Source organism: Prionailurus bengalensis, chromosome C1 (genome assembly GCF_016509475.1).
Source record: "Prionailurus bengalensis isolate Pbe53 chromosome C1, Fcat_Pben_1.1_paternal_pri, whole genome shotgun sequence".
Classification (NCBI taxonomy): domain Eukaryota; kingdom Metazoa; phylum Chordata; class Mammalia; order Carnivora; family Felidae; genus Prionailurus; species Prionailurus bengalensis.
The window spans coordinates 221,005,920-221,029,103 of NC_057345.1; the positions used below are offsets into that span (position 1 = coordinate 221,005,920).

Here is a 23,184-nt window from a genome sequence, read left to right on the forward strand (position 1 = left end):
TCATGTCGGGCCGCTCTTTGAACAGTTTTTTTGTGGTTTTGAACCATCATTATTTGTAATATTCTCTGAAAAGCCGGCAAATAATTGTTTTCCCCTACTGATTTGGTTCTTCCCCTCTTAGCAAATATTGATTCTCTTCCCCCCCCCACCCCAAAGTCGGTCCTGAATGAAACCGAGATTAACAGGGCTGCTTTTGTTTAATACAATGAACAAAAACTTGTGCTGGGAGGGTTCTTGTCCTGCTAAAACATCTGTGCGGGGCCCAGATGGCAACCAGGCTCTGGAAATACGGCCCATGAGTTCAATGCTTCTGCAGAGTCAGCAGGGAGGGAGAATGTGCTGCATTTTTATAGGCTGTACAAAAATAGCAACTTTTGAAAACTTCTTGGCAACAGAGTGCTTTTTTCTAAAAAATCTGCTAAGAATGTGGGACTTCCCCATTAGATAACTAAGTAGAGAAAAGCCCAATTTATAATCAGAAAGCCTGCTCCCAAGTACTGCCATAGCACCTCACATCTTTAACACACACTAACGTGGGTGACGGGGAGCCGCAGGAGGCACGGATATTTCCTGGTTATTGGCGGGAGACGTGTTCCGAGCCCTAGGAATTCTTGTCTTTTACCGAAGGGAAGTTAAAGAGGGGCTTTATTTGTCAGGAATATCAAATGGGAGGTTTCTATCCAAGGGGACGTGGAGAGACTTCCAGGTTGTATCTCGGAAGTTTTTGTCCCTTCCTTATTCTCAGCGGCCCCCGACGGCCACAGCCTGGGCTTCTGTATCGGGACCGGTAACGAGTCTGAGGAGTGTGACTGGTAGTTCTTTTTTCCACCAGCGGAACTTTATTGAGCGCCTACTGTGTACCAGGCCACGAGTAAGTGGTGGAGAAGGAAGAAGGCAGGGTATAAACACATGATGTTATGCGCACTTTAGTGTCCTAGGTGGCTTCCGGTCCCAGAATTAATTGCGTAGTTCAGTTCTGAAGGAGAAGAAGCTCTTACTTCGGTCCTGGCCTCGGGAGGGCCGTCTGCCTTCCTGGAAAGCAAGCATGTCCGTTCATCATGGTGGAGTTTTGAATTTTAAATCAATGCAGTCTGATTGCATGTGTACTTTTGTTCTTTACTTCTTTTATTCAGAATTATATTTATGAGTTTCATTCAAGGGCTGCTGTTGTTGGGTCCTTTTCAGAGAGAGAGCGATCATGAGCAGGGGAGGGGGAGAGAGAGAGAGGGAGACGCAGAATCCCAAGCGGGCTCCAGGCTCCAAGCTGTCAGCACAGAACCCGACACGGGGCTCGAACTCACGAACCACGAGATCACGACCTAAGCCGAAGTAAGGTGCCCAACCCACTGAGCCACCCAGGCGCCCCACCAATGTGTTAGTTCAAATAACCAATGTGTTTATCTGCTCTAGTAAATGTTTCTGTTTTCTTTCATTCATCTGTGGTCTTTTAATATTATTTTTTCTTGATATTTTTTCTTGAATTTATTTTGGTGCTCTTTTCTCAATATCCTGAGTCAGATGGTAAGCTCGTACAGTTTCGGGCTTTTTTCTAGAGACACATAAGGCAATATTTTTCCTCTAAATACAGCATTAGCTGCGTCTCACAGGTTGTATTATGTGGTATTTGTTATTGCTCAGTACAAATAATTTCTGATTGCCCTTGTGATGTTTCAAACCCATGGGTTATTCAGAAGTGTGCTAATTTCCAAACATATGGGGATGTCTAGTCACTTTTGTTTATTACTTTGTGGCTTAATCTCTGACCTCTGAGATTCAGCCCTCGCTTCACGGCCAATCTGGGGGGGGAGGGGCGGGGAATTGTCCCTTAAGTATTTGAGAAAAATGTATATTCTGCTGTGGGTGGGCAGTATGCTCCATATATGTTCACCGGGTTTGTCAATGTTATTACACAAACCACAAACCTGCATCCTTCCCTATGAGCAATCTGTTCTATTTACCTGTTACTGAACGAAGTGCCTGAGAGTCTCCCACTACGAGTACATATTTGTTTTGCTGAGGTTCTATTAAAATTTTCTTTTTTCTTTGCATGTTTTCACACTATGTAGTGAGGTATACACGAATGTAATATTCTGCTGTCAGGTATATTATTTCTGTCTTTTTTTAAACCCCACGGTACACTGTTACAACCACTTTCTTCACCTTCTTTACTCCCGAAGGTTCCAATCTCTCATCTGAAATTATCTTCTTTTCCCTTGAAAATTTCCCGGGGCACCTGGGTGGCTCAGTTGGTTAAACATCTGACTTCGGCTCAGGTCATGATCTCGCAGTTCGTGGGTTCAAGCCCCGCGTCGGGGTCTGTGCTGACAGCTCGGAGCCTGGAGCCTGCTTCGGATTCTGTGTCTCCCTCTCTCTCTGCCCCTCTCCCACTTGCAGTCTCTCTCTCTCTCTCTCTCTCTCTCAAAAATAAATAAACATTAAAAAAATTGAAATTTCCTTTAGTGGGGGTCTACTGGTGGGAAATTTTCTGTCGTGTCTTGTGTGTTTATCTGAAAATGTCTTTATTTCTTTCTCATTCCTGAAAGATGTGTTTTCTGATCGTGGCGGTCTAGATTTCTATATTGCCACTTCCTCCCTCAACACATGAACGATTTCATTCCACTTTTCTCTGGCCTCAGTTTTTGTTGTTACTAAGTTAGCTAACTTCTGTTGCTTGGAACAGACTAGCCTCGCCTCTCCTCTTACAGATTTTAGGTTTTTCTTTCGTCTGGAGTGAAATGCAGCCTCTTTACAGAGCATGTCCTGCTTCCGTGCTTAATGTTTGTGTATCAGCCTTTCTATTACATTTTCTCTCTGTTTCTCTGTGGTATATTCTGCATAACTTCTTCTGGGTTTTCTTCCAGTTTACTAATCCTCTCCTCGGTTGCATCCAACAATGTGTTAATTTCGTCCCTTGTATTTGTCATATTGATTTGTGTATTTTCCATTTCTATCAGCTCTATCTGAATCTTTTTCAAGTTTGCTGAGTCACACAGTAAAGTTTCCCATGCACTACACAGATTCTCAGGCTTGTATTTTATTTCTTTAAGCACAGTACGTAGGGGCGCCTGCGTGACTCAGTCGGTTGACCGTCCAACTTCAGCTCAGGTCATGATCTTTCAGTCTGTGGGTTCAAGCCCTGTATTGGGCTCTGTGCTGACAGCTCGAGCCTGGAGGCTGCTTCGGCTTCTGTGTCTCCCTCTCTGCCCCTCCCGCACTCATGTTCTGTCTCTCCATCAAAAATACACAAATATTAAAAAATGTAAACAGAGTACATAGACTTGTTTTTAAATCAGTGACTGAAAATGACAAGGTCTGAAGGTTTTCGGGTCTGAGTCTGCAATGTTTTTTCTATGCGTCTCACTGAGGGTGACCTGTTTTGTTTTGTGCTTCATTCATTTTTCATGGGAAGCACTCCTTTCTTGAAAATGTGGGTGGGTATTCCTCGAGGCCTGAGGTGAAGATTACTCCTCCAGAGAGAAAATGTGCTTCCATTTCTGTCCAGTATTTAGGGACGTTGTTAGCAAAGGAACACTTTAAATTCAAACCTTGAGGTTTTCTGAACCGCACAGATGATGTGGACTTGGCTACAATTTCTCAGGGACTGTATTTGCTCCACTTTGGTCAGGACCAGGGTGGTTCTCTTGCCAAGCCTTTCTGGGTTTTCCGTACCCGGGAGGACAGAGTCTTTCGTGGTCCAAACTTTGGGGACATGAAGGATGGGACCTGGGGGGGGGTGCAATTTTACTTCACCCCCCTCTCTTCCCCTCTCATCTCCTACATCCTTGTTCTTCCACGTTGGATTCTTCCTCCAGTTACAATCCCGTTTTTTCCTTGGGAACTTTAAAGTCAACGTTTGCTCAGATTTATCTACATACTTACTAATTTCACTGCTCTGCATTCCTGTCTTTCTCTCTGAAATCATTTTCTTTCTTCCAGAGGAAAACCTTGCAGTTTTCTTTAATAAGAATAATAGTTTGGACTTGTCTAGTTTTTGTCGGAGAGCATCTGGTCATTATTCCATGTTTATCCTTCAAGGATATTTTCATTGAAACTATGACGTCAGGCTGATAGTCACTTGACACGAATCCTCTCTTTTCTCATTTTCACTGTTTCTGCCAAGACACCAGTGGTCCATCTAATAGGTGCTCTTTTGCCGACATATTTTCATTGCCCCTTGTTGCTTTAAAATAGTTTTTCTTGGGGCGCCTGGGTGGCTTAGTCGGTCGAGCGTCCGACTCTTGATTTCAGCTCAGGTTATGATCTCACGGTTCATGAGATCGAGCCCTAAGTCAGGCTCTGTGCTGACAGTGCGGAGCCTGCTTGGGATTCTCTCTCCCCCCCTCTGTCTGTCCCTCCCCCTCTCTCTCCCTCCCTCTCTCCGCCCCTCCCCCACTCTCTCCCTCCCTCTCTCCGCCCCTCCCCCACACGTGCATGTGTACCTTCTCGATCTCTCTGAAAACAAATTAACTTTTTTAAAGCTGTTCTATGTGCTTTCCTTTTTTAAAAATTATTTTTTAATATGAAATTTATTGTCCAATTGGTTTCCATACAACACCCAGTGCTCATCCCAACAGGTGCCCTCCTCAATGCCCATCACCCACCCTCCTCGCATCGCCCACCCCCCATCGACCCTCAGTTTATTCTGTTTTTAGGAGTCTCTTATGGTTTGCCTCCCTCCCTCTCTAACTTTCCCCCCTCCCCTCCCCCATGGTCTTCTGTTAAGTTTCTCAGGATCCACATAAGAGTGAAAACATATGGTATCTTTCTCCATATGACTTATCAAAACAAATCAACTAAAAAAAATTAGTTTTTCTTGCCTCTGTTTGCCTGAATTTTCATTGTGAAGTGTTGAAGTATGATTTTATTTATCCAGTTTGGAGCTCCCTAAACCGTGTGAATTATCTGTAAATTGATACCTTTCATCAGGGAAAATTCCTAGTCGTATTCTTTTCAAATATTGCTTCTGCCCATTCTTTTTCTCTTCCTGTTTTTTTTCCTATGTAAACTCGATGTATGTTAAAATTTCTCACTCAGTTCTCCATATATCCTACCTGCCTTGTACTTCATACTTCATTTTGGATACTTCCTTCTTGTCTGTCTTCTAACTCAACAATTCTCTCGGGTATGCTTTTTAAACTGTTGTCAAACTCATCCATTTAGTTTTTGTTTTTTTTTGGAAAAAATTCGGTTATTTGATTTTTCAATACTTCTTACAATTGTGAAGTCTTTTTAAAAATTATTTGTTAAATGTTTATTTATTTTTGAGAGAGAGACAGAACATGAACAGGGGAGGGGCAGAGAGGGAGGGAGACACAGAATCTGAAGCAGACTCCAGGCTCTGAGCTGTCAGCACAGAGCCTGACGCGGGGCTTGAACCCATGAACCGTGAGATCATGACCTGGGCCGAAGTTGGACACTTAACTGATTGAGCCACCCAGGGACCCCACAATTCTGAAGTCTTTAAAAAATATTTTCCAATTTTTTTTTTAATTTTTATTATTTTTTTTATTTTTGGGACAGAGAGAGACAGAGCATGAACAGGGGAGGGGCAGAGAGAGAGGGAGACACAATCGGAAACAGGCTCCAGGCTCTGAGCCATCAGCCCAGAGCCCGACGCGGGGCTCGAACTCACGGACCGCGAGATCGTGACCTGGCTGAAGTCGGACGCTTAACCGACTGCGCCACCCAGGCGCCCCAGAGGCTGTGTCTTTTTATCTCAATGTTTGGCACACATGCTTGTCTTTTTCAATTGGCTGTTTTTTCTTCTGGGTTTTGTTCCTATTGTCTTATGTCCTGTGCCTGCTTATATTTGATGTTGTGCTAGACATTGTGTTTGAAAAGTTGTGGAAAGAATTACTAGCAATGGGACTCGCATGAGATTTCCTGGGCTATCCAGACGACTCAAAAACACCTGCAGTTTGTTCAAGGGCTCCGTCCCTTCTCATTCACCCTTACTTTCAGATACAGCATTTTTGGTTCTACATGTTGGCGGGCTTAATGATGCCTCTGCTCTCAGTTGGCCTGTCTCTAATTTCTGTATCCCTAACCCCTGAGTCATCAAAAGTATGAAAGTGTATCCAAACGTTGTCCTCACTCCTGTGGAAGCCTTTCTTCTTCCAGATCGTAGTCTGATAATTCTATATTACCTTGTATTCTTATAATTACTATCTTATGTTCATTATTCTGCTGATGTCTCTAAACGGACGCTTTTCTTAAATTGTATTCAGCTTCACCATTTGTCCCCAGAGGGGAGGATTTTCCAGAATCACCTAGTTTGCCTTTTCTGGTATTGTACGTTATTGTATCATTAGTCACACATGTCTTTTGGTTAACAGCTTGTAATTTAATTGCTTTGTGCTAAGAAACATGACAGTTTTTGAAATTTGGTGAGACTTGCTTTGTGGCTTGATTCACAGTCAATTTTTATATAGGTGCTTCATGTGTGTCTGGGGAAAACATGTCTTCTTTAATTGTTAAGGACAGATTTTTACGTGTGCCTTATAAATGAGGCATGTTTATGATGGCATTAAAATTCTCCGTACACCTATTAACTTTAGTCTTATTAGCTCATTAATAATCAAGAAAGGTATTATTGAAGATTATTAGCATAAAGCTCGTCCAAATTTCCTTATAGTTCTCAAAATAGATAAAACCAGAGTTAAGAGACTAGTCTATTAGAACAGTAGCTTCCTAAATGTTCCCTGTCTGCCAGACTTGCGGAATTAGTCTCACCTCTCCGACGTCTTGGCGACTATGAATTTGGCTTCTTCATTAAGAAGAAGTTTTACATTCCTTACACTTCTGTCCTGTTTTACACACCGGCCTCGTCTCACCGCTGCCCACCTGCCCCCTCTGACCCTCCTGCTGTGCACGTGCTTCTGCTGAGTTTGCCTCGTCTGCCCACGTGGGCACGTGGTGTGGGCTCTCCTGCGTTTCCCCATCAGGCTGTGTCTCCCCCGTGGGCTGCATAGCTGGGCTGTGTCCGGGTGCTGAATGGGTGGGTGGGCTCGCTGGGGGTGTCCTTCCACCTTCTAGACCGTAGAAGGTCTACTTCCACGGGGCTGGCTGCTCTACACGGCCAGGAACAGTTCATCAGCAGGCTGGAAAGGTACGGACGCTTCCTTCACTCACCGTGCTGTCCATTCCCGGTGAGTCCTGGTGACAGCACGCTGGCCACCTGCCCTGGACACGGGTCGCTGCTAGAATTCCCGCCTCCTGTCTTTGCTCCCCACGAACTGCTTCCCCGTTCCTCCTCCATGCCTGCCCTTAGTTGGTGAAGGCTCCCCGTCTTCTGTGTCTGAAATGACTCGTACTTGCAGAAGCGTGGTAGGGAGGAACGGACGTGGGGGCCGAGGGCACGAGGAGGCCCTTTTGCTTTCCCTGTGTTTGCTCTGGTGCCTTCTCCTCCAGAGGGTGGCCACACTTCTGCCTTGTCTTCACTCAACAGGGGGCTTTGCCTGGGGACGCAGAAGCCACCCACCACGGCCCCCGCTGCCTGGCATGGCTCACAAAGTCTGCCCGTGTGAATCTCTCAGACCGTCCCCAGCCCCTCCTGGCTTCCGGTCCTGCCTGCTCTGGGCTGAGGGGTCTTCTGGTGGCTATTTCCCCGTGCACCCCTCTGGGCCTGCACCCAATCACGGGTCAGATTGCCCCGACCCACCTTGTGCTCAACCAACCCCGTGTCTGTCATGCGTTCCAGGATTTCTAGAAGTCTGTTTCACTGACAGTCCTCTGTCTCCAGGTATCGCTACAGATTATGTTTTAGTTTACCTTTATTTGATCATGTCAGTGGGTTTTCAGAAAGGGGAGGCACACACATGGGCACAAGATGTTTGAGGTCTGGTATGTTTTTTCTTTTCTCTTCTTTTCTTTTCTCTTCTTTTCTCTTCTTTTCTGATCAGAAAAACAAACAACACATAGACAAACCCTCCATCACTGAACACGAACTGAGAGATGGAATATCAACACGCTGCTCGACTCTGAGTGGAGAGACGGCTGGGAGTCCCGTCTGAGCACCAGCTCTCTGTCTTGCGTCCCTCCCTGGAGCCTCGGTTCACCTGTCTCTTCACCTGCAGAGACGCACACGAGGGGAAAATCATAGTTAAGAGGCAAAACCCAGACAGGCTGTTTTCAATCCTAGCTGCTACTGCCAGAGAGGTATTTAATGGGAAACAGGGGAAATCGGAGAAGAAATTTCGTATCAAGAAAGTGGGCAAGTCCCGCAGACAGCTGTCAGCTCGGATCATATCTGTCTCCATCTAAAGCCCGGGGAGCCATCCCGTCGAAGCTCCAAAGAGTGTCTCTGGAAGCCACATGAGTTCCGGGCAGGAACAGCAAGGAGAGACAGAAACAGATGAACAGACCTGTCCACACACGACTCTGTTCACCAGGGGAGTGTGGGGAGGTGGGAGAAGATAACCCCAGACCTGGAAAACCAGACCTGGCCAGCTCCAGGCCATCTGGTGAGGTGTTACCCACAGTTAAGACATAGCAGGGTCCTCTAGATTGGTGTTTCTGAAACTCAGGTGTGCACGCAAGCATCGTGGAGATCTTATCAAAATGTAGATTCTAGGGGCGCCTGGGTGGCTCAGTCGGTTGAGTGTCCCTTCGACTCAGGTCATGATCTCGCGGTTCGTGAGTTTGGGCCCCACGTCTGACTCTGTGCTGACAGCTCAGGGCCTGGAGTCTGCTTTGGATTCCGTGTCTCGCTCTCTCTCTGCCCCTCCTCCACTCATGCTCTGTCTCTCTCTCAAAAATAAACAAACATTAAAAAAAAAGAAAATGTTAAAAAATGTGGATTCTAATTCAATGGGCCTGGGGTGTGGCTCAAAAATCCGCCTTTCTAACAAGTCCCCGGGTGATGCTGATGCTGCTGGTTTGGGGACCACACCGCACGAAAGGTTCAGAAGGAGCCTCTTCATCGCTTGGTGGAACTTCGTGAAGAAAGGTGGTTCCCAAGGGCGGTCCTGGCTCTTCTCGTGATCACGCACACACATCAGATTTGGTATATTTGTTCAAAAACAGTCTCACGGCTGTGTAGCATTCTTGTTTTCTAGACGACAACATCGTACGCGGATTTTCTTACCTTTGGATTCCCGGAGGTCTACACAGCCAAGATGTCTCCCATCAGTGTCACTTCTATTGGCATCGTACCTAAACGTCTTTGTAATTCTGGAAATCACTCCTCATCTTCAGAAATGACAGTAGGTAATTGTAAAAAGATAGAACACACCTTTCCCCGGTCCCCCTGGTGGCCTCGCGGATCTCTCCCGTCCCATCAACTGAAGACAATGGTCACGAGATTATTATCCCCAAAGCTGGGGGGGGGGGGGGAGCTGGGGAGTATCGATCTACGGGCTTCCCACCAAGCAGATGGTTGCCACAAGGCTCGGGCACCAGACAGAGGCAGACAGAGCTCTGGGAGAGGCCAGCTCTAACGGTGCCACGGGCCACGTTGGCAGCCCCTTGAAGGCGAGTGGTCACTTTTCTGCCATCCCAGGGCACCGTGCTCATTTACCTCCTGTTTGAGAGGCTCCGGGGCCTTCTTGCTGCCGTCAGCAGGGGGCTGGAGGCGGATGGAGAGGGGGGGATGGTGTGGGGGCCACGGGAGCAGACCGGCTCAAAGCTCAGCCTGGAACAAGGGACTCCCCTGTCTCTAGGGAACCTGTGGACGGGCCAGGTCCCTACAGAGCCCCTGGAGCAGCCGTCTGTCTGTCCGGTCCTGGCCCGGAGTCCCTTGTCCTCCATGAAGACCAGGAACACCTTTGTTGATTTTCTGGGTCTTTCTTTATCTCACCGGGGCCCACACATCTCTCTCACAGCTGCCCACCATGCAAGGGCGCTGTCTGTCCTTCTCCACTTTTTTTTAAAGTGTATTTATTTATTTATTTATTTATTTAGATATCCAAGCAGGCTCCAGCCGTCAGCCCAGAGCCCGGTGCAGGGCTCGAACTCACGAACCGTGGGACCATGACCTGAGCTGAAATCAAGAGTCAGATGCTTAACTGACTGAGCCACCAGGCGCCCCTGTCCCTCTCCGTTTTGCATCCTCCAGCCCCAATATCCATTGAGGGAAATTAAGGCAAGGAAGGGGTGGGGTAGGTAGCTTCATAACGTGTTGTCAGAGGAACCCTGACGATGTTCCAGTTTGCCCGCTCCAAGACCTTTGAGCTACTCCCTGTGCTTCCGATCAGTGCGACGGCCCATAAGGGAAACTGAGGCAGCGGGTGAAGGAGTGCCTTTCTGGAGGTCATGTGACAAGGAAGTGGCACGTCTGGGTGAAGTCGGGTTCTCTGATGCTGGCTGCGTTGGTGCTTGGAAGGACCCCCATCGAGAGCAGGATGTGACCCCACCGGCCAGGGTCCATCCTTTGAGAATCCTGGCCATGGGGTGGTCAAAGGTGCTACCTGGGAAGGATGGCAGATGGCTGCAGGCAAGGGGGAGGGGTCCCCAGAAAGGGCTCCGGCCTGTCCCCCTGCAGGCTCCTGTCGGGTCCCAGCACAGTGGGCTCCAGGCCGTCCCGACGCCTGCTGCCAGGATGAGCCCGAGCTCTGCAGGGCGGGATGGATGTTCCGGCCCTCCAAATGCTGTTCCGGGCAGCCGTGGGCTCCTTCTGCGCGGTCCGTGGCCCCGGGTGACACAGACACGCTGCTACTGGGCCCCGGCGGCTCCGGCTCGGGCACCGCACGGCCCGTGGCGCCCTTGGCCCTGTCTGAGGGGCGGCCCGGCCTGGGTTGCCAGGGGCACGGCCCCCAGGAGCACAGAACAAGGGCCGCGTGCGGGAGCCTCGCCCGGGGCCTCGGCTCCAAGCTGCTCATTATGCCGCGTGTTTTGTTTTAAATTACCTTCCTCCGTGAGAGCGTGTTTTAGTCCCACTCTAAGTACTGTTGACAGATGTGTTAATTCATGTATTTAAACAGATATTTAGCAACCGGCAGAAGATTCAGCTAAAAATAGGTCATCTTTCTAAATAGGCTCTTTGACACGGGGCTGGCGCTCAGGCTCCCAGCGTGGAGCTCAGGGAGGCTGTTTGCAGCCTGAGTGGGTTTCGGACGCGCGGGAGGCCGGGTACACGTGCAAGAGGCGTGTGCTCTCCTCGGGGAGACGGGGAGACGGAGGTCCGGCTGCGGGGAGAGCCGGACGTGGGCAGCTCTCTGGGCCTCTGGGGCTCTGCTCCCCGCGGCCTGCACCGCACGCAGCTCCCCTCTGCCGCTCGTCAAATGAGGGGTTTGCACTGAGCGTCTCAGAGGCGCCCTTTACACAAAGCCGTGTGGTCCCGGGAGAGCAGCGAGGCTCCAGCAGCGGGGTGGGTAGGCAGCGACCTCCCAGACAGAGGCAGGGCCGGTCCAGGCATCTCCTAGGTGCTGGGCACCACCCTGGGACACTTGGTTCTAGGCCCGAACTCCCCGCCCCCCCTCCCTCCCGCCTGGCCCGTAGGGATCCCACCTGCTCCTGGGAGAGGGTGAGGCTCGCTTCCTGGGAGCACAGCTCACCCAGGAGAAAAACCCGTCTCCCGGGGGTGCAGGAGGCACCCCCGCCCCTTGCTTCCTGGATGGAGAAAGTGTGGACTCCCACCGGGGTCTCAGGCTGACGCCACTGCTCTGGCAGGGTCACGGCGAAGGGCGGCCCCTCGGTCCCTCCTGCCCATTCAGCTATGTACCTGGAGGCTCCGCTGGGCAGACAGGCAGGAGGGGCCTGCGAGGAGCCCGCAGAGGTGAGAACGCCCTGTGGCCGCCATGGGCCCTAAGAGCTGGACCGCTTGGATCCCAGGGCAGCCCCGTCCCAGGACGTGCACGGCCAGCCTAGCAGACACCGCCTCAGAATCCTTCTTAACGTAATGCTCTAGGAAGCCCTTCCCGATGAATCAGAATCCGCAGCCGAGTTGAAACCCGTCAGCCATGTCAGCAGAGACAGAGGCCCTGCCTGCTCCTGATATCCCTGAGGAGACAGGTCAGGGCGTGCCATGCAGGGGAGGGTGCGGCTGTGACCTGACCGCAGCCCTCCGTAGCAAGGAAGGAGCCCGGAGAGGGAGCAGGTCGGGGCGCCGCGGGCCCTCGGGCCGGGCCGTCGGGTGATCTCCGAGGAGAGGCCCGGTGCCACCGCCCACTGGGAGGTCCCAGGTCAGCCGGGCACAGCCTTGGGTTGACGGGAGAGGCCCGTGCGTGCTGCTGCCTGGGAGCGGGAGGAAGATGGGGGCAGGTCGGTGGTGGGGGGCGTAGACAGGTGGCATTTCTAACGTGCTCCTGGATGGCAACGTCACTGGTCATTAAGAACCATGTGTGGAGTAGGAGATTCTGGAATGCACCTCTGTGTGCCGGGAGGGGGGGGGGGGGAGATAACAGCCTCTGGGAACGGCAGTGGCGGGTGACAAGCAGTGCCCAGGGGCCTGGCGGGCTGCCGGGGTGCCGCTGAGGGGCACCTGCCGGGCACCAGCTGGCTACCTGGCCGGCCCCAGGATGGCCCGTCTGCAGATCTCGCCTCTCCCTCCACCCTCACCCAGACCACCCAGTTCCTTAGTGAGGGGAGAGGGCTCGTGGTGGGGGAGCAGGGCAGGCAGACAGTTCTGGTCTCTCCGTGCTAGGTGAGCCACAGGGGGTACGTTAGGACCGCAGTTCTCATGTTCGGGGCCCCTCACAAAGGCTTGTGAACGTCCACACCGGCGAGGGGCTGGGACGCCCGCGCCCCTTTAATTAACCTTTTATGGCCCTTTTCCTCTTGGTCCCATAAGCTGCACAGCATCCTGCCCACCTGGCTCCCCCTTGGTCCCCCTTGGTGGCAGAGCCTGTAATGGGGGGGAGGGGTCGCTAATTACAAGGGTGAAGGTGGGGGGCGGGGGGCACCCGGCCACTGCTGGGTGTGGTTTTCGTTTCAGGACGTGGACCGGCGGGTGCCCGTGGTCCCCTCCCGCCGCCACCGTCGTCTCTGACCTCGGAGCGGGGGTCCCCCGGGTGTGCCCATGCCATTGATCCCATGTCCCTGCCTCGGTAAATGTCAAGGTGTTAATTATTTGTAGCAGGATCATCTGGGTACTATCGGAGTGAGCCCGAAAAGGGAAGATAACCCCCCGGGGACACCCCGCCATCAGCTGGTCTGCTGCACGTGCATGGTGCCCGTCAAGAGCGGGACACGGGCCGGCTAAGAGGCTACTGCAATGGTCCTAGTAAGACATGAGGGGACTGTGGAGGAGTCAGAGGTAAAGGTATGCAGGTCTGAACTGATTTGAGGTTAGGCCTGAGAACATTTGCTCGGGTGTTGGGTGTGGGTGTGGGGGGGGCTGTGGACGTGGGGGGCACGTGGGTGTGAGGGGGGCGTGGGGGCAGAGGGGGCGCACGGGCGTGGGGGGGGGCGCGAGTGTGAGCAGGGAACAAGGCACTGGTGTGGGGTCTTGTCTGACGGAAGGATGAGCAGAGGTTCTGCCCCCTGAGCCAGAGGAGATGTGGGGGAGAAACAGGCCGGGGGTGGAAAAGCGAGTGTCCCTTTTGGACGATTTCCCCTCTGGGTCCCCCGGAAGGGCCCGGGGAGGCTGCAAAGCACAGGAGGTCTGTGCCCGGAGCAGGGGTGCAGGGGGCGAAGAAAGCCTTGGGGCAGAGGGAGGTGCCAGGTGGTCAGGCCTCAACCAGTCCCGGGAGGCTGGGATAGCAGGTCGGGTCCCCAGGCGCAGAGGCGGCCTCCGCACAGCGGGTGCAGAGGGGCGGCAGTTGGGCAAGGGCCTCGGCCCTCCGGGGACGTGGGGTGCCCCCTGCGCTCCCCACCCTCCGCTCCCGCTGCTCACGCGCCCTTGCTTCCTTGGCTGAGCTCGTGCCGTTTGGGAACGCGTCCTTAAGATCCGCGTCCACACCGCTTCCCGGGGGCGCGCAGTGGAAGGGTGTCAGGGTGAACCGCGGCCCCTGGCAGGGCCGCCCCGGTCCACTTGCCGTGAGACCACGAGCCGCCCCGGGGCATCGCCTGAGCGCCTGACTCGCACATGTGAGAGCAGGGCCCCTCTTTCTGAGGGGCAAGGTTGGCCCCCGGTGGGAGGTGGCTCCTTCCTTGCCTGCTGGCCCCTTGGGGGAAGCGCGCCGCTCTGGGCCAGGACCTCCGGTACGCGCGGCGGAAGTTTGCGAGGATGGGACGCACGCTTCTCCAAAGTGACACCGCGGCCGTGACCGTGAGCAGGACCAGAACCCCGAGAGGCCTTCTTCTCCCTGGTGGGAGGCACAGGATCCGTGGTCTGTACTTTGGAGGGAATGTCCCAGCGTGGCTCGGGTCACTGGATCCCCACAAACTGAACTGATGTCCCCTGCCCTTGTCTCTTGGTAGAGTTCTCTCCCCGCCTCTAGAGGGCGTGCGTCCGGCCGGAGCGTCCAGCCCTGGACACGTGATCTGGATGCGTGATCACGCACGTCAGCGATCACCCCAGAGGGTGGAGGGAAGCAAGGAGAGGCCGTTGGCGTTGCCTTTCCAACGGGGAGGTCGTCCGCTGACCAGCATTTTTGCCTCACTGACCGCCGGGCCGTGCCGCGGCCCCAGGATGTCCTCCTGGATATGAAGGACCTGGTCCCCCGGGGTCTGTTCTGACCTCTGTCATTCCGGAGGCCCCAGGAGGAGACCCCAGTTTCCGCTGCACACGGGCGGTGTGGAGGTCTCAGGAGGAGAACGGGGCTCCGTCCCCCCGCCCGGAGGACGCCCGGTGGCCTGTGCCGTGGGACGAGATGGCTTCCGTCGTGCGTCCCTCCTCGCCTGGCGAGTGCGGTGGGAACGGGGAATCCCGGGGGGCTGCCTCTTTACATCCAAAGCGGTAGAGCGAGGAGCGTCTGCCCCCCGCACATCGTCCTTGGGGCGTCCGCCGTCCTGGCACCCACGGGGTATCGGGATGTAGGGAAGAACCCTCTGCTCTGCTCTTTGGAAGTCCTGGGGCTTTGACGACGTGGAACAGAGATTGCGAACTGCCCGACGCGGGATTTTTTTTTTTTTTTTTTTTTTTTATGCTGGGAGACAGAGGGTCCTTCTTAGGGCATTTGGTTGGACGGTCTGGAATGCATTCTCTTTAAAACTAAAGTCCCAAAGGGACCACCCAGCCATCATCCGGTCCGTGCGTTTGGCTGGCACTTTGCACTCTGCAAAGTGCTCTGCATACGGCACCGGCAGTATTCTTGCGGGGACAGCCAGGGTCCGCGTTGTGCCTCTCGACCCCACACCTGCGGAGCTGATGCTCCAAGTGACATCTTCCTCTTTCCCGAGGGTCCTCACGTTTTTTCCAGTCCTGGGTTTTCTGCGTACGCCAGCCCACTGTTTTCCACTCGGCGCTTTGCAATTAAAACGAGTGCGCAGGGCTGTTTAAGCCACAGACGCATCCAGCGCCAGCCGTGTTTACATGGCAACTGGTGACCACTTAATTACATAGTAATTACGGCGTAGCGGCGGGGCGATCACACAGTAAGTGCTGTGTCATTAGCAGTGATTGCCCCGTCTTCCTAAGCGCGGGGAGGCTGCATGGTAATTGCTTTTGGACCTTCCAACTGCGGGTGAGACGCAGCCACAGCAGCCTGCCATTACCAAGGACGCATGTGACGTGTATTAAGTAAGCAAACGTGGGGGGCTGCCGTGCGCAAAGTGCGCGAGATCAAAGCCCCACCGGGGGGGGGGGGGGGGGGGGGGGCGGGCCGAGGCCTTAACGCGAGGCCTGGGGGAGATGAAGGTACTTTGTGTCCTCGGGCCGGGGGGCCCGGAGAGTGGGGTGCGCAGCACGAGGCCACCGACACCGTGAGGGCGGGACACGCGGGGCTTGGGGACCCGGGAAAGAAAACAGAGAATGATTCCACCTGCAGTGGGAACATTTGGAAGGATTTTGAGGAGGGGGACACGTTTTTCGAGGATGACTCCGGCTGGTGTGTGGGTCGTAGAAGCTGCCCATTGGGGGCGCTTGGGGGGCTCGGTCGGTTGAGCACCCAGCTCTTGATTTTGGCTCCGGTCACGATCTGACGGCTCATAGGTTCGAGCCCCGCATGGGGCTGTGTGCTGTCAGTGCAGAGCCTTCTTGGGATTCTCTCTCTCCCTTGCTCTCTGCCCCTCCCCCATTCTCTCTCTCTCTCTCTCTCTCAAAATAAACTTAGCAAAGAAAGAAAGAGCCTATTGAAGTGGGGGCCCAGTTAGTGGGGGGTAGGTAGTGGTGACCCTGCTTTTCTCCTGCCTCCCGACTCTCTGTGCTCCCGTGGGCTCGTCTCTGTCTCTCTGGCGGCTGGAGGCTGGAGGCCAGCCAGGCACCGGCCACGTCCTTCCCTCGTCCCTGACAGTGTCTCTCTGGGCAAGCTAACCCGTGCCCCCTGCCCACCTGTGCCTGTGCGCTAGGCTCCACGTTTACCCTCCTGCCCAGATACCTTCTCTGGGCTTCCACCCCTCACCTGACATCTGCTCGTGGGGTTCTTACAGGCTCTCCAAACTCCCTTTGAAGGTGTTCTCCTTTAAATGGTTGACACTGTTAATTGACCTGATAGATAAGGCCATGCAGACACGGTCTCTGCCTGACTATCTGTCCCCATCTCCCACCACAGACCCCCCTTTTCTGGGCACCCCAGCCACTTTGGGCTCTTCCTTTCCTGGGGTGTGCTGTGCTCCCCATGACCACAGGGCCTTTGCACGGGCTGCCCTCGTGGGACTGCTCTTCCCTCCTCTCAGTTTCTTCTGTGTGAGTCTTGCTCCTCCTCCAGATCTTAGCTCAGGCTTGGTTTCTTGGAGGACTCTCACAAAGCTTCCCGGTTGGGGCCAGATTCCTTTGCCAGCTGCCTCTTAAGACTGGGGTCCTTCCCTTGTCCACGATCCTGCACGACTGGCTGCTATCTGGCACGCACTGTGGACGGTGCCACACTTGTTCTTGCTCCTGGTGGAGCCCGCGTGGCGGCCCTGGAGCTGGGCACACGGCGGGAGGCGTGGCAGCTGAGCTGGCAGGACTGGTGACCTGGTCAGACAAGGACAAGCACCTATGCGCCCCGTGAATGCCCGCTGGGGGCCGGCTCTGCCCGGAGCCTGCAGAAAGCCCGGGGCCCGTGCAGCTGGTGTTCCGGCAGGAGCGTGGCCACGGGCTGTGTGCGGAGCAGGCCCCGCTCGCCAGGCTCCGGACCGTGGGACCTGGGTGGTCCGTCCTCCCGCCTGACAGACTTGGGGTTTCCTGGAGACGGGGCAGGAGAGAGCCCTGGAGAGGCGGGGGCAGGGCAGCTGACAGCGCGCTCGGGGCACAACAGCGTCGCCTTTGTGTGACCAGCACACCCAGGGCGCTGAGCTGCCCGTGGCCGTAGCGACTGGAGGGCGCTGTGTGGACCCAACAGTGGGCATGAGGGTCATTGAGTCCCACCAGACGCCATGTGCCCTCGTCACTGGTCAGGAGTCGGGGGAGCTGAGATGCTCCCCAAACGCTCTATTCTCCCCGGGTTGCAGGAGTCAGGGAGCCGGAAGGATGCACCTGAACTATGGGATCAAAGGAGCCTGGGGACTGAGCTGGAGGCAAGGAGACTGTGGTCCCAGGTCATCAGGGGCATAGCCCAAGGTCGGCAGAGAAGTGTCCCAGGTCAGCAGGGAGGACGGTGACGTGGGACAAGGTGGACGCTCGGCACGAGTGTCAGCGGTGGGTCCACGCTGCCAGGCTCTGGGTGGGAGGAGGGACCCACAGGGAGGTGGCGACACGGTGGGGTGGGGGCTGGCGGTTTGGACGGGCTGAAGCACGGACAAGCAGACGCCGAGGGCATGTGGGGGAGACCCTGGGCTGCAGGGCGGGGAGGAAGGGGGACTCTGTGAAAAGCTGCGGGCGAGCCGGCCCGGCCCGAGGAGTTCTTGCTACAGGGCTCGGCTAGGTTGGGGTGAGAAGGCAGCGGGGAGCCAGCGAAGGTTCAGAGCCCGGCAGCGCAGGCTTGGATTTGCGCCCGAGCGGGGTGGGCGTGGAACGTGGCCGTGGCCGTGGCCCCCACACTCAGCTCCTGCGTGTTGGCACTTTGCCCGAGCGTGCAGCGGGGCCGTGTCCCCGTGCGGCACGGCCGGCTTCGTGGGCCGTCTAACGGGTCTGCCGAAGTAGGTCACTGTCACAGCCAAGCTAGCCTTAATTGTTACAAGTTAAAAGTGGAAGCAGCGTGAGTCGGTCATTAACACGTCCCCCATTGTCAAATTTAAAAGTATCGGACTGCCTTCGCCTCAGAGGAGCAGGAGTGCGGCTGGTGAGGGTCCTGGTGTCACACGCGCTGCCCGTCGTGGGGGCGGCCGTTGAGCCACAGGCAGGAGTGAGGTGCGGACGCAGGGTGCCCCGTGGGGGGGGCCTCGGACACACGGCGCCTGGTCAAAGAGCCAGATGCGAGGCCACGCAGGGTACAGATGCGCGACGGGAGGCGTCGTGGACACGGAAGGCAAGCCGGTGGCCGCTCCGGGCCGAGGAGGGGAGAGAACGGACGAGGTGACGTGTCTTGGAACCAGACAGAATTGTCGCTCGCACGGCACCGAATGCACTAAATGCCACTGACTCACACACTTTACAAAATGGTGAGTTTGATGTTGTGTGAATTTCACTTCAGTTACCAAAAAAAAAAAAAAAAAAAAAAACAAAAAACCCGCCCTCCCCAAACCCAGTTTACGATCCTGGCTCCTTGAGCGTTTTTGGAAACCGAAGGGGTGGGGGTGCCTGGGGACAGGCTTGGGGCAAACGGAGGCGTCACTGGGGCGCAGAGACTGTGTGGGGTCACTGCTGGGGAGGCTGTGGGCAGGGATCCTAATGACCGCTGGCTGGTTCCAAGCCACCACGGGGTCTCCTACAGGCTCTGGTGTCCCCTCCCCTGTCCCCCCCAACACACTGCCCTGCTGCTCTCGTGGCAGAGTCATCCCTGGGGGCCGGATCGAACCAGGTCCGTCTTCAGCACGGGGTCCCATCAGGGTGCATGCGATGCTGGGGTCCGTGTCCCTGGGGGCTCTGTACTGAGGTCCCATTCCCACCCCGCAAGGACGGACACCGGCTGTTTGGGACACGCCTGTTGTCCCTTCTGCTGGTGACACAGGAACAGGCCTGTGCACACAGGGAGCACCCCGGTCAGGGTGTGAGTTGCCACCATCCTCTCTTGGGACCCTTGGGGGACTCGCGTCTGCAAGTTTCTCCTTGAAACTTAAAAAGAACAACCTGAAGCAGGGAGTACGCGTCACAGAGTGTGTTTGACACGTGGGGGGTAAGGACTCACGGAGCCCAGAACCCCCCGGGAGCCAGCGGTTCTCAAAGTGGGATCCCTGGCCCCCAGCACCAGCACCGAGGGAACTTGTTAGAAGTGTAGCAACGTGGGACGCCTGGGTGGCCCAGTCGGGTGAGCGTTGGCTTCGGGTCAGGTCATGAGCTCTTGGTTCGCGGGTTTGAGCCCCGCGTGGGGCTCCTGTGCTGACAGCTCAGAGCTTGGATCCCGCTTCGGATTCTGTGTCTCCCTCTCCCTCTGGCCCTCCCCCGCTCACACACTCTCTCTCTCTCTGTCTCTCTGTCTCTCTCTCTCAAAAATAAAATAAAACATCTTAATAAGAAATGCAGCAACAGGGTGAGAAGGCAGCCTGCGAAATCAGAGAACAGACTTGCAAACCGATTGTGCGGTAAAGGGTTAACATCCAAACACTGTGAGGTGCTCCTACAGCTCAGTAGCAAAATAGCGAGCAAACCCGTAAGTCACCTGAGTAAAAAATGGACACGGGGCCTGACTAGACGCTTCTCCGGGGAAGACCTCCCACAGCCGGCAGGCTCTGCAGAGATGCCCCGCATCACTCCTCATCCGGGAGATGCGAATCAAACCCATGATGAGACACCAGCTCGCACCTGTCAGGGTGGCTGGACTCAAACAGCCAGAAGGTTGCCAAGTGCCCACAAGGCCGTGGGGAGGGGGCAGCCCACGTGGGCCGCTGGCACGCACAGCCGCGGTCCCCGGAACGGTGTGTGCCCAGGGCGGCCATGTGAGCGGCACCGCCACTCGGGGTCCATATCCAAAGGAAAGGAGAGGAGGGCCCTGGAGAGCCGAGCACCCCCACGTCCGCTGGGGCACATCATCCACGACAGCCGGGCATGGAGACCGCCGACTGTCCTTCGGCAGGTCAGTGGATAGAGATGCCATGAGAGGGGCGTCTGGGTGGCTCGGTCGGCTTCTGGGTTCACCTCAGGTCGTGATCCCAGGGTCGTGGGATCGAGCCCCACGTGGGGGTCCGGGCTGAGCGTGGAGCCTGCTTGGGATTCTGTCTCTCCCTGTGCCCCTCCCCCAGTCACGTGCACGCGCGCGCGTGCTCTCTCTCTCTCAAAACAAAAGATGTCATAGCACCCATGAGATTTTCTTCAGCCTTAGAAAAAAGAAGGAAATCCTGTCACTTACCCCAACAGGGATGGGCCCTGGGGGCATTCCGCGAAGAGAAATAAGCCGGACACAGAAAGACAAACGTTCCGTACCGTCGCCTTAACTGTGAGATCTGAAATGGTCAAAGTCACAGACACAGAGGACAGGGCCGTGGTCGCCAGCGGCTGAGGATGCGTGAAGCCGGGAGACGTTGGTCAAAGGGTGTAGCCTCCCGTCGTGCGAGGCACGCACCGGGTGGCCCACGGCCAGCGCGCTCACTGACACGCACAACCCTGTGTCGTCTACTTGAAACTCGCTAAGGGAGTAGATTCTAAGCGTTCTCACCACGAAAAACGACAGGCAGAAAGAAAATGTTAGCAGCGTGGCGGGATGGAGAGGCAGTTAGCTTGGTGGTCGTGACCCTGTCACTCTGTGCACGTGCTTCAAAACCTCACGCTGCCCCCTTCAACGAGCACTCTTTTCATTTCTCAGTTAGACCTCGAAAAAGCTGAAAAATAGTACTAATGTACTAAAAAAATTTTTGAGAAAATTTTCAATCAATTAGATCCCTTTCCTCTCAGGAAAAACAACTTGTCCTGCCCTGCTTTATCAGTCTGCTAATTCTCAATGGATTCGTCTTGGCGAAATTCACATTTACGGTGATTATCTGAACTTTGTCCCATTGATACAAGATACTCAATATCTGTGCCAAGTCGTAGCTATGGTGGGTTTACGCAACACTTTAAGTAAATCTGTTTCCCTGACAATCTCTGTGTCAGCAGACGTATCGCTCATACTGCATTAAAAATAGCTTATGAGTGCTATTTAGACCCCCTCATTTTCATGGGTGTGAGTCACTTTCTGAGCGACGCTCATGTAGCTCGATCTTGCCGTCAGATGTGCCGCGTAACGAAGTGCGGGCTGCGGAAGGAGGAGGGCAGGGTCAGACGGCACATCAGCGACGGACGGTGCGTCCGCGTGGCCCGCAGCCACACTGCTGCTGTCTCGCTGGCCAGGGGCAGCCTCGCTGGTCATAATCTTCAGCCCTGAGACGAACCTGCAGGAAAGCAACCAGGGCAGAAAGGAGACGATGAAACATGAAACGGGCATCGAGGCCCCTTCAGCACTCGGTCAGACTCACCATGTGTCCACTGGAAAACACGCCAAGTCAGAAATCTACAAGTCACAAGACCACCTCATCCCACGGCTCCGTGGGGCTGCGACCCACGGACACCGGGCTTATTGCTAACAGGACATCTGCTTGCCCAGCGGACGCGTCAGATGCCCGTTTCCTAAGGTACTGGTGGTATGTGCTCTTCCGGACAGTGGGGGCCCTCTGCGGCTTTCTGGTCCAATAGTCGCCTCTGGTGGGGTCTGCCCCTGGGGCTCCAGAGACCAAGCCACCTCAGCTCTCTTCTCTCCAGCATCTTCAGCTGGGGCCACCGAGTTCCAGAGAAACCCACAGTTCAGGGATGCACATAAGAGCCTTCTCCAAGTAGGATTTCAGCTGGTCAACCCAGAGGCCCCTGGGATGGAGTAATGGATAATAATGCCAAGAGCTCGACCTTCAGTCACCTTAGAGTATCTAACAGATGCTCTGTGACAACCCCAGTGCCATGATTAGCACGCGCACCTACTGTGCGTCAGGCACGGATCTGACCATCCGACTCGTATCTGAAATATTGAGCCACATGCAAATCAACAACAAAACCTCAAAGAGAGAGAGAGAGAGAGAGAGAGAGAGAGGAGTGAGAGAGGGAGAGGGAGAAAATTTTGGATAATTTTCCCCCGTAAAATGGGAAGAAGAAAAGCAGTCACTTGGAACCTGGAACCAGCAACCCTGATCTCAAGTTTCTCCAACAAAAGCCTCTTAGAGGATGGGCATAATTCATCCTAAAAGAAACGTAGGTGTGTTTTGCACCTGCTAACAGCAGAGGGTCTGGACGGGAAAGGTGCATCATGGGAGTGACGGCGGCCATCACAACCGTGGTTAGAATCAGCAGCGCCCCTTTTCAGTGAGCGAGACAGGAGATACCTCAGGCTGCAGATCCAGGACAGAAAGGAATCAGAATAAATTTAAATACAGGAGCGGCATTTGGAAGCGCTCTGAGCCTGGCACACAGAGAGCCAACCGGCTAATAATGGCTGCGCCTTCAAAAGAAGCACCTGGAGGGCTCAGTCGGTTAAGTGTCTGGCTTCGGCTCAGGTCACGATCTTGCAGTTCATGAGTCCGAGTCCCACATCGGGTTCTGTGGTTCGTGAGTTCGAGCCCCGCGTCGGGCTCTGTGCTGACAGCTCGGAGCCTGGAGCCTGCTTCCGATTCTGTGTCTCCCTCCCTCTCTGCCCCCTCCCCTGCTTGCACTCTGTGTCTCTCTCTCAACAATAAACATTAAAAAAAGTTTAAAAAAAAAAAAAAAGAACCACATCAGAAAGCTCAGAAATTACAGCGACATCGTTAAGGTACTTTTTTGGAATTGGAAAAAGAGGGCTTGTGGAATCTCTGTCGTACTGAGTCGGCAGAGGCTGATGGGACAAGATGCATCCTTGTAAAAAGTTTAATGTCACAGAGAATCTTCCAGAAGCCATGTGTGATGAACTGGCCCCTGCTGGGTCCCTTAGCCTAGCCCACCCCCCAACACGTGTTTGTGGAGTGAAGACTGAACCCGTTGGAAAGGTCTGCAAGAGCAGAAGTTGGAGGAAGGATGCGGACAAAGAGGGCCTCTGCCCATGGAAGGCGTCATCCAGATGCAGAGACCGGGTGGCCATCTTGTCACGTGGTTATCCGCCAGGTGCCCTTCTCGTGAGCGCCAATTTCCTGGGTGAACACTGCCACGGATGAGGGGATGGGCAGAGGTCAACACGCTCCGGGCAAACCACAAAA

At 54.6% G+C, this 23,184-nt stretch overlaps 1 long non-coding RNA gene across 1 annotated transcript; it reads right to left on the reverse strand.

Annotated features, from left to right (window-relative positions):
* Positions 1-7,754: 7,754 nt before the first annotated feature.
* On the reverse strand, positions 7,755-12,073 carry LOC122479749. The gene is made up of 2 exons (XR_006296431.1): positions 11,660-12,073; positions 7,755-8,069 (listed from the first exon to the last, which is right to left on the reverse strand). It is a non-coding gene; the product is annotated as an uncharacterized LOC122479749 (long non-coding RNA).
* Between the last annotated feature and the right edge of the window lie 11,111 nt (positions 12,074-23,184).